The sequence below is a fragment of the Sapajus apella genome, unplaced genomic scaffold (assembly GCF_009761245.1).
Source record: "Sapajus apella isolate SASKATOON/1434 unplaced genomic scaffold, GSC_monkey_1.0 scaffold11, whole genome shotgun sequence".
Classification (NCBI taxonomy): Eukaryota; Metazoa; Chordata; class Mammalia; order Primates; family Cebidae; genus Sapajus; species Sapajus apella.
In genome coordinates this window covers 32,852,811-32,864,631 of record NW_022436951.1, presented here as the reverse complement: position 1 = coordinate 32,864,631, position 11,821 = coordinate 32,852,811, and the positions used below count along the sequence as shown (strand labels likewise).

Sequence of the window (11,821 nt, the reverse complement as noted above, 5' to 3'; positions counted from 1 at the left end):
GAGACGGAGTTTCACTCACGTTACCCAGGCTGGAGTGCAATGGCGCAATCTCTGCTCACCACAACCTCCGCCTCCTGGGTTCAGGCAATTCTCCTGCCTCAGCCTCCTGAGTGGCTGGGATTACAGGCACGCACCACCATGCCCAGCTAATTTTTTTTTGTATTTTTAGTAGAGATGGGGTTTCACCATGTTGACCAGGATGGTCTCGATCTCTTGACCTCGTGATCCACCCGCCTCGGCCTCCCAAAGTGCTGGGATTACAGGCTTGAGCCACCGCGCCCGGCCTCACAGGGTCATCTTCTACTAGCCTGCAACTGCTCCCAATTTCATGCAGTGCTTCACTTTTTCAAGCACCTAATTCCAAAGCTTCTGACCCTCATGCTCACAATTAGAGGTTATTCTTTTGTTCTCTCCAAATAATGAAGTGTTGTTTGACCAAAGCCATCAATCTTAGTGTTCGATTTAGGTTGACAATTCAAAGATGTTGAAGATGCCCATTCCTCTGAGTCCATGACACTGTGGTGTCCGAGATACTATTACTAATTTTGGATCATTGGAAATATTCCACCACAGGATACATTTGAACTTGTTAAAAATAGCCCAGCTGCCCCTCTGCACATTTCAACTTACTGTGGCATCAGCAGAGACGTGCTCCTAGCCGCAACATTGGCTTGCTCCCCTGGAGTCCAGGAAGGGAGTCGAATTTCATGATACGGAATTTCCGAGGGTGTCCATAAGATTTTTAAAATAGATCTTTCACTTTAGTGGAAAAGGTTACACACACAGTAAAAGATTATAAATATAGAATTTAATGTCTTTTCTCCAAGTATAAGCAAACCCTATTGTATATTTTAGGTATAAAATATTCATCTAACATATTCAATATGAAACAACGGATACTATTTTCAGAATACTCTCTGTGCCTCCACTCTACTTAAATACGGAGCATGTAATTAAGTAAATCCAATAAATCATGTGGAAGTTAATGTGGGAAAAGAAAACAGCGAATACACTCCCAACAGCTCAGGAAAGGAAAGCATTTCAAACACACAGACTTTAGAAGTTCCCTCTATACCTCTCATGATGTCTTTATACAAATTCCTTTAGACTTCTACCAATTCTGAAAAGTCTAAGGCCAACTTCTCTTCTATAAATATATCTACAGGATCTTTTTCTTCCCACACACAGGAAAGACACAAAAGATGGAGTGAGCTGGTACCCTCGGCCCCTTCCTCATGGGTTTTTAAAACATCTGACATGAACTGTAACATATTTGGGCCACTGCAATTATCAAGCAAAACAGCAAACCAGAAAAAGTCAACCGTAACAGCTGTGTTTAAAAAGATACAGCAGCCCTCACCTGAAGGGGGACAAAGGTAAAAGCAAGCGACCCCAGACACTTTCAAGAAAGCAGCCTTCCCTTCCCTAAGGCGCTTTCCATTTGTGTTCATAGGTTTAGCCCTGCAGGCTTAATTAGACCCAGTAGCCAACTCTGTGTTCACTTAAAAGTGCAATTAAAGAAGAATCCACAAAGGCCACTGGTCCCTGAGGGTGTCCCACAGGAGGCCCCACTATGAGCAATTCACTAATTGCACCCTTTGTCCCCTACTCTTAATGATGACTCTGCCACGCCCCCAGTCAAAATGCTGATTCTCCCCCACTTAGGGCCAGCTCCAAAAACCTCAAGGCAGGAAGTGTGGGCCCAAAAGCCAGCTCTGCAGAGAACATACACTTTTAATTAAACAACAAAACATTAAAAGCCCATTGAAAAACACTTAGCAACAAATCCAAAACTGCACTAAGGTTCCTGTGTTACCACCACTAATTAAAAGGACTCTTGATTACAGATCACTGGGTATGAGCCTGTAGCCAGGGCTTTTTAAGGGCCATGATGAGCCCCCTCTGAGGGGCAGGCCAGCCAGTGTTGCATCCCCATGGAATATTGTGGTACCAGAAAGCAGTCCTGATCCTGACCCCAAGAGAGAGTTCTTGGACCTCGTGCAAGAAGAATTCAAGACGAGTCCATAACGTGAAAGCAAGTTTATTAAAAGCAAAGAAATAGAAGAACGGCTACTCCACAGGCAGAGCAGCACATGGGCAGCATGGGGCAGGGTGTGTTTAGAATTTTATTTTGGGTTTACATATTTTGGATTTACACTGGCCAAGTCCTCTAGCGAAAAGTCCAAGTTCAAAGCATTAATTTCTTTCAGCCTACCTCAATAGACAATTCATTCCTCAATAGATACTCCCTTTAAAAATGTCTTCCAGGTATTTTAATAGAGCACATGACCATAGTGAAGCCTGACTCTTGTCCTGACTTGTGTATGACTTCAGGAGCTAAAATCCAAGCACTTACACTTACTCCTTGAGAGGGCAACCTGGCTGCAAAGTCTTGCGTCAGGTGTGAATGAGGTGTGAGCCCTGGGCAGGCCCTTCTGCTCTTCCAATCTCCCAGCTTCAGCCTGAAGATCCTGCTGGAAATCCTTAAAGGCTTTCCTCTGCAGCAAGACAAACGTCAGGGAGCTGGAAACTCCACAGGTGGGCCTGGAAAAACTGTTCGAAGTTAAATAACATTCGCAGGCGTAAGCTTTCAAGTGAATGAATCTTTGCGATTCTTATTTGCCAGTTTGCAGTTTCTTGAATGATTTCTTTTCGCAAGCTGGTGATAGAACCTAGGAATTCCATCGCTGCTGGCAGACAGAAAGTAAATTTGGCTCCAGGCCTGACTTTCAGAGTCAGCGTGGAAAGCGGTAACAGCCAGACGCACTGCCTGGACTCACACGCTCTCTCTCTACGGGGCCCCTCCTTCCCAACGCCCACCTCCACTCTCCCAACCCACCATGACCACTGCACAACTGACATCCAGGGGGACATTCTTAGGTGAAGAAAGCTTTAGAGAAAGCACTGGTTTAAAGTATGCATTTAAAAAAAAAAAAAAAGTAAGGGAGGAATGGCTAGGCAGAGTGGGAATACTTTCAACTCAACCACCTGTGTTGGGTTCAGGTCTGCCCACTGGCTTAGCTCCACATTTGAGGTGTAAGAAGGCAAAAGAAGGGAGAGGGATTCAAAGGTGGAGTGGAGGGGGCGGGTGGTGGCTTTAAGAAGCATGGTCTAGGCCAGTGGTGGCTCACACCTGTAATCTCAGCACTTTGGGAGTCTGAGGCAGGTGGATCACCTGAGGTCGGAGTTCAAGACTATCCTGGCCAACAAGGTGAAATCCCATCTCTACTAAAAATGCAAAAATTAGCTGGGCATGGTGATGCATATCTGTAATCCCAGCTACTTTGGAGGCTGAGGCAGGAGAATTGCTTGAACTGGGAGGCGGAAGTTGCAGTGAGCCAAGATCGTGCCACTGCAAATCTAGCCTGAGCAAGACTCCATCTCTTAAAAAAAAAAAGAAAAAAAAAAAAAATAAGGGCAGGAGGCTGGGATCCCACCTATAATCCCAGCACTTTGGGAAGCTGAGGCGGATGGATCACTTGAGGTCAGGAGTTCGAGACCAGCCTGGCCAACATGATAAAATGCTGTCTCTACTAAAAATACAAAAATTAGTGAGCATGGTGGTACATGCCGTAATCCCAGCTACTTTGGAGGCTGAGGCAGAAGAATCACTCAAACCTGGGAGGCGGGGGTTACAGCGAGTCCAGATCCCACCACTGCACTCCAGCCTGGGCAACAAAGGGAAACTCCATCTCAGGAAAAAAAAAAAAAAAAAAAAAAAAGGCTGGGGGCGGGGGGGCAAGAAACTGCAGTCCAAGATTCCCTTTCCAGTTTAGATATCCAGACACCCTGTCCTGGGCAAAGGTTCAATAATATCTGGGCACTGGACCCCTGCTCTGTAAAACACCATGTTTCTTTTATATTTACAGCCTGGAAATATTAAACTTAAATAAAATGTTTATCTTTAACTCCTAGGCTCAAGCTTCAGTGAGTTTTCTCTTCACTGACACACTGGCAAAGATATTCTGATTTTAAATTTCAGAACAGTAACAGGACAGGAGGTGCCACAGACGCAAGGCATTGGACATGGGCACCCCGCCAGGCTGTGAAATGAATGGTCGAGGCCCTTCCCTAGCTTCTAGCCTGCCAGAATAAAGTTAAAATCCCATACATCTTAGAGTGTCCAAAATCAATATTGGAGGCAAACATTTGGATGCTTTTCAGAAAAGTAAATGGTTAGAAAAAGTAGAAATCATAAAAAATAATGGTCTAATACATTGCTTCCACTTAGGACGATGTCTTCACATAATTCTGTACATAACACTATGAGCTGCTTTAATTATGATCAACTGAAGCTATCAGAGCCAATACAAATCTATGATTAAAGGAGATTTTAAAACAAGAGAAATGGCCTTGCTTTCTTAATTCTTCTGTTTCAAAACAAAATATATGTCCTGGTAACACAGACGTTTTTCCAGTCTGTGTAACTGAATGGCTAACTAGTTATCCTTGAAATCTAGAGAACATTAGCTTGTTGAAAACGAAATAAAACAAAACCAAACCACAAAAGTACCTACCTAAACAGTTTATTACTGACTAACCAAAACCATCAAAAGTGGCATAAAAGATAAAAACGTCACCCACCCCTTTGCCATCTAATCAGCAGAAGGAAAAATGAGTGCATCCTCATATAACTCCTTACCACTCATGAAGGGTGAGTAATCATTTAGGATTGGTAATAGAAAAACACGGTCATTCTATAAATGTTACTATTAATTTTCCAGTAAACTAGACTGCATGTTTGGGAAGAGGCAAGTTCAAAGTGAGCTGGTCAGAAACGACCCTGGCAAGAGGTCAATAAAGCTCTTGCACTAGGACTTCAAACCCTGTTGATCTCATATTTTGTGTACAAGGAATTCAAAGAGTGAAGAAATTAGGTGCCCTGAAAATGCTTGCCTGAAACATCACAGGGCTGGATTTTACAAATGCTCTATTACCAATGGAGAAATGCATATGAGCCCTAAAGGCCAGCCAGCCTGGACCACATCCCGAAAGCCATGCTGAGTATATCTGGACCATGAACCACCTGTGCCAAAGTAAACACTCCCACAGAAAGCCACTATGTGGAAACCAACTGGTGTGGGGAGAGCCAGGTGCCCACAAGAGAGCTGAGGAAGCCCGTGGCAGGAGGCAGAGAGGATCTGAACACACTACAGATGGAAGGTGTCTTAAACAAGGTGGGACAGCTAAAGACACTTCTACCAAGAGAAAACAGTGGAAGAGCAAGGAAACGACAGGCAATTTGTGTGTCTCTCTACCCAAAATCTATATTCCACTTTGCATTTTAACTGCAAAAACGTGCCAAAGCAGAATCAAAGAGCTAGAAGCAATTCTTTGATTCTTCTCTAAGGGAGGAGGAAAACAGACAAACAAAAAGCAAACAAATGCAAAAAACTCACCTTTAAATGCTCAGGCTCTGAGCATTTAAAAATCTGCATTCTGCCACTGAGTCTGGCTGTCAGAAGTTACCTCTCCAGCTAAGCCGAAGGCCTTGCTAAGAAAGTGTACAAGGACACAGAAGCAGGCATTGCGAGCTTCTCCCCCATCAAAGGAAAGCAACCTCATTTGTTAAGCAGAATGATGCTAGGAGTCCCAGACTCTGCAGCTCTAATGAGACCATGAGATTCTGTGTTGTCAGAGATGCTCCCCCGAGCTATGCCCATGAGACAATAAAATCAGCAGAGAGGAAGTATACTCTAAGCAATGACTGGGAACTGGGGTGTACCAAACAATTAGCAGTGAGGCTGGCTGATGAGTTTAATTGATTGATTTAATCAGGTTATGTGGTCTCACCCGGAAGCAATCTCAGTTCGCTTGTTTTCATCATAGAGATCACAGTTCAGATATGCTTCCCAGGAAGACAGTGCCTCAGTATCAAAGAAATATGCTCATCCCAGCACCCACTGGCCCTGGAACTAAGCTTTGTACACGTAATGGAAACACAGAATACATTTCCCAGTAAATGCAGCAGGACTCATGTTTAGGCCACCAGCAGTTTAAACTTTAATTTTAGAGATGATGTCCAGAATTTTCTTTTTAAAATAGCTTTATTGAGGTATATGCTACATACCATTAAATGTACTCACTCTAAGTGTACAATTCAATGATTTTTAGTACATGTAGAGTTGTACAACAGTCTCCACAATCCAGTCTCTTACCATTTCCATCAGCCCAAAAAAGCCTGGGCTGCCCATCTGCAGTCAGGTCCAGTTCCCACTGCTACCCCCAGGCAACCACTAAAATGCCTGCCATCTTTATGGGTTTGCCTTTTTCGGGCATCTCTATAAATGGGAATGTATGATGTGTGGTCCTCAGTGATGGGCTTCCTTCACTTAGCATAAGGTTTTGAGGTTCACACAGATTGCGGCATACATCAAGAGTTCATTTGTTTCATTGCTGAATAGTAGCCCATTGTAGGGATAGGCCCTACTTTGTTTACCCATTCTTCTGTTTCAGCTTATTAAATCTATAAATCCAACTACATGACAAGGCTTATTAGCCTGATCTCAGAAATATAATAAAAACTCTGCCGTATTTTAAAAATATTCTAGGATGTCTAAAATCTCTGTAATGTGTGAAAATATGTAATAAGGATACAATATGTTCCCTGGAATTCATGTGCTTAGAGGGGAGGGTGCTGTTTTAAATAAGAATATCTCAGAACTTCAATTTTTCTATGTTTTAATACAGGTTACGTATCCCTTATCCAAAATGCTTGGGACCAGACGTATTCCAGATTTGGGATTTTTCTCAGATTTTGGAACATTTGCATTAAATATATTAACTTTTTTTTAGTTCCATGTTGGTGCTCAAAAAGTTTCAGATTTTGAAGCATGGTGGATTTGGGGTTTTTTGATTAGGAATACTCAATCTATAGACAGAAAGTATATTTATGCTAATCTCCAAATCAAGCAAGGTCATCAGTTCGTTTAACAAGCACCTACTTACTGTCTAAATAGTAGTATATTAGGAAATAAGAAATACGCAGTACCTATCCCACCCCTCCACCTGCCAGTTTACAAAGACATCTGTATTTCAGGACTGTGCTAATAAATCAGTTTGGAGGCATTTGGAACATTTTTCTTTATTTCAAATAAAGAATATAAGTAGTCGTTAGAGTCCATGGTTAGCCCCAGAAAGTCCTGTTTAGCCATAGCCCTTTGTCTCAGTATACTGTACTGCAGTCTATTCTACAGACGTAGTATCTAAGGCCATTTGTGGATTCATTCACTCACCCACGATAGCCCGGTAGCTCCTGTGTGCCAGGCACTGTTCTAGGCGCCATTGGCAACACAGCTATGAACACAACCATCTCATTGGTCTCCTGAGCTGATGTTCTGTGTCAATGAAAGACTTTAAGGAATGAAGGCAGTGTGTGGAGTTGTGCAAAATGATACGGAGAGAAAAAGAAGAGTCTGAAGGAAGAGAGAAAATGCGGAGGAAGGCTATTTTCCATGGTGCTATTTGGAGCTGCGTTTCTGAAGGGGGGACACTTGAACAAAGATCTCAAGGTAGCAGGACTTGGTAGCAGCGAGCTCCTGAGAAAGTGGTCAGAAAGCATTCCAAGTAGAAGGAGAGGACACACAAAGGCCAGAGGGCTAGAAGCAAGGCTGGGGGCGGGCGCTGGAGGCAGAAAGGAGGGACGGTGGTTGCAGTGAAGGCTGGTCACAAAGTCAGGATCACACGGGACTCTCCCCAGTTCCCAGCCTCGGGTGCACATCCTTCCTGCAACTGCAGACTGCAGGTCTCAGGCACACAGACCCAGCTGAAGGCGAGCCACACCAGTGAGCCAACCTGCCGACCCTGACTGAGCAGGTATGGTTCTCACAGCAGCCACATCCCAGACACCTGTCTTCTTCCCTCAAATGGCTCTCCAGACCCTTGTTCAGGCAGTGTGTTTTGTGTTATCATTCTGATGCTCTTCCTTGGTAATCGAGCATATAGCTGGCCATTCTTGAAGAGAAATCTTCCCTCCTTACTATCTTCACCTCCACTTTTCCTCATCTTGAAGACTGGGCTCAGTAAGCAGCCATGAAGCTGACGTGGATGTGGGATTCTGAGCCACCACTGGCCCTTGGCCATCTGCAAGTCCATCTGGATGGCCCATCCACTCCGTGCAGGGTCCTCACAGAGCTTTTGCCCAGTTCCAATCCCGCAAAGGGATACTGACACTGCTGTCAACCACTCCCACCCACACCACCCATTCTCTGGCCATGAATCCATCCACCACTGCTGGCATCTCTCCAGCACAGCAGGAAAGTCATCCCCTAAGGATCGCCCATCGCCAGCGAGTATCCAATTCAAGGTGGAGGCTTCTCCCACGGCCCTGCCCAATCAGACAAGCATCTCTATTAAACCATGGGCTTCTGCTCATCACTCCACCCAGCTCTCCTACAACACTAACTTTCTTCTAAAGTCAAGTCCACGGTTAGGAATTCATATGACAGACAGTTTATGCTCATGCGTCAACCCACATGAACTATGGCTTCATTATAATATCTGCTACACAAAAAAGTTTTGCATACCCAGCGATTATTTTTGTTTTATGCTGCCATTTACAAACTGTTCTCAACTTGAAAATCAGGCTGTGAACAGTGGCTCAGCACTTTGGGAGGCCAACGCGGGCAGATCACTTGAGGTGAGGAGTTCAGGACCAGTCTGGCCAACATGGTAAAACCCCATTTCTACCAAAAATATAAAAAACTAGCCAGGTGTGGTGGCACATACCTATAATCGCAGCTACTCGGGAGGGAGAGGTACAAGAAGCACTTAAACCCAGGAGGCAGAGGTTGCAGTGACCCAAGATCGCACCACTGCACTCCAGCCTGGGTGACAGAGAGAGAATCTGCCCCAAAAAAAAAAAAAAAAAAGAAAAGAAAAGAAAAGAAAAGAAGTAGTTTTACAACAAACCTAAATCTCAATCCTGTAAAAGGAGTCACAGAAGCCAGCTGTGACTCTAAAATCCATTTGTTTACATGATGCCCAGCCACAAATGTCGCTGGCCTCTGATGCGTTCTTTTTCCCCAGCAGGTTTGGGGGCACTGGTAGGAGTCAGCTGCCTTGGTACCTGGCTCTGAACAGCTTTGGGAGCCTTCTCCAAGATGTGTCACATGTCCAGTTTTGTTTTGACAGAAAGAAAAGCTCTTTGTGTGGAATTTTATCTGAAGTCAGTTTGTGAGGAACGCTATCTCTTCTGTGATTCAGAAGAAGAGAAGTTTCGGTTTTATGATTTTGCAGACAGATCACAGGAAGCTGCTTAGCAAATTTTTTCTTAGTTGCTTTCCTTGATTCTGTTTTTCCTTCCATGGGTACATCATACATCGTTGCCAAACACTGGATTTGAACTGATTGAAAGAGGCTCTATTTTCTGTGAACAATTTGTCCTTGTGCAATCCTGATTGTCACTCGCCTATAACTTATTTAATTTTACATCTCAGCAAATACAGTATTATTTCTCCAATAGAGTTGGCTTCTGAATCACTCTACTGGTTATTTATCATACATATCTGTAATTGAATTACCTATTAGTGTGATTTACTCTCACTTGTACATATAAATGCAACATAAAATAACATTTTTCCAGTGTGTACTTCCTCATTATTCTACATGAACCCTAGGTTAGCCAATTCTACAGAAATACAGTGACAAATAATGAGGGAAAGATGGGAAGATAAAAGATTAGTGGTTTCATGAGCTTTTGATAATAAAAGAAATTCAGCCTCTAAAAAAATTTTCTCTTTTAAAATAGTTTTTCCCCCCAAGTGTTAATCAGGAAACCAATTCTAGGAAACCAGTCAGGAAAAAAAGAGTTTAGAAACAGAATGATTTTACTTCTTTGAAATGCAATACTATTTTAATACATTTTAAAATGTAGGAAAGGGAAATAAAGTGTGTTTGCCTTTGCTCTCGTCAAACAACCATTAATCTTGGACAAAACAAGAAGGAGAAGAAAGAAAACGACAACAGCAATTCCTTTGGGAAAATTTTGTCTTCTTGAGCCCACTGTTATGTTACTCCTATTGTAAATGTCACGCACAAGGTGAAATACGGCTTGTCTTTGAAGTTGCCTGGCTTCAAAATACTCTGTGAAACAGACAGCCAGGTTTCCTTAGCCATACAGTCTTTTAGATGGAAAAGACTGTGCCAATCCAAGTATGTTGAAATAAATTCCTATTATTCAATACCTTTTCTTGGATCAAGTTTTCATTTGTTTTCTTCTATTTGGATTCAGTTCTGAATCAAAGCAAGTTTTGAGTAGGCTCATTGATATTGAGAAGTTTATCTATATATATTCTAGCTTAATTTTGCTTTTTCCTCTTTTCTCCCTATCAGAAATTGATTTTGTATATTCAGATGACCAATTCCTAAAAAATTCATCTGAAAAGTACACTACATATTTACCAAGCATACCCACATCTGTTCCTCCAAAGTGCTTCCCAGGAGCCACATCTCACCTGCTGAATTTATCCCCAGATTGATCCTAATCTGTACAGGAATTAGAAACAGAAGATTGCCCCCTATCTACAGCAGATCATTTCTGCAAGGCAGTAGAGTGATAAAAATCTCATTTTCAACCAAACTTCTGCATCTCAATTTAAAAAGGTTGCTGAGACATATGTGAAATTGTCTGTGTTGTCAAGTGTGCTCAAGACAACTAAAAGTACTTACAGATGCTCATTTTAGGATTCAAGAAAACAACTTTCTTGATACAAATTTGCAAATAGATGCAGGTGAACAGAAATAGACAAGTTTTCACTTTAGACACTTTGCACTTAGGTATAACTCCATGTGTTAGGCACCATAATTTACATTTTAAACATTATTTAACACATAAAAACTTGTCACCTTGGTATGATTATACCCAAAGCAATTTGTCTGGGTAACTATAGCAACAATTGCAGAAACATTTTTAAACACAAAATTGGTATAATTTTAGAATAAAGAATTATGGAGGACTTATTGCAGGAGGTAGGGCTGCTTTACCCAAATAATGGTATGTATACTACTACAAAAATGCACTCCTTGACTGGGATATATTATAAACTAATTTGTTCTATCTTGCACACCGTCTGCTTTGTAACTCAAACCTTTTCCTTGGGATAAGTTTCTGATGTTAGTTAACTACAGGGTTCATGATCACTTGTCTACATCATGGAATGCCTTTATACCTTTGGCTGGACATTTAGTGAAGGTTTTCTGCTCCTCCCCCACATCTTCCTGTATCAAAAGCAAAGACTCAATTTCAATGACTTTATGACCAAAAAAAAAAAATAATAATTTGAGACAGTTATAATAATCACCAAGTTAAATCAAACTGTCAAGCTTCAGATAGGCAGCTCTCTCTAACATCAGGAGCATTTGACATTGACCACAAAGAGCTGGCATCTCTTATTTTGGGCCACTAGCGCACAGCACAGCGAAAGGCTTGTTGGCTTTAACATATGTCCTTTACCAGGAGGCTAACATGACTCTGGAGCTAAATTTTTTTCTGCAAATCCATGGACAGGGCTTCAGAAGTCCCATGACTCTCCAAAATTTATGCAGAAGCTTGTATAAATGTGTATTTATTTTGGTCTCATGTTCAATAGGTTTTAACAGCCTCTGTGCTATAAGTTTCTATGTTTCATTCTCCCCAGACATGTGATGAAATCATTTTATAGGGAAACAGCAGTGAAAAACACAGGTTTATTTTTACCAAATTCTGACCATCTCAAAAATTTATTTTGGACAGAGACAAGCTTTACCACCCAGGAGACCAAAGCCTTTGCTCTCAGCAGGGATATTGCAGCTGTTTGACATTAAAACAACCAAATAAGTTACT

General features: G+C 42.2%; 1 protein-coding gene across 6 annotated transcripts in view; it reads right to left on the bottom strand.

The window, feature by feature from the left end:
• The window catches only part of SEMA5A (semaphorin 5A), a 496,284-nt gene that overhangs the window by 482,024 nt on the left and 2,439 nt on the right, over positions 1-11,821 (bottom strand). The window lies entirely within an intron of this gene.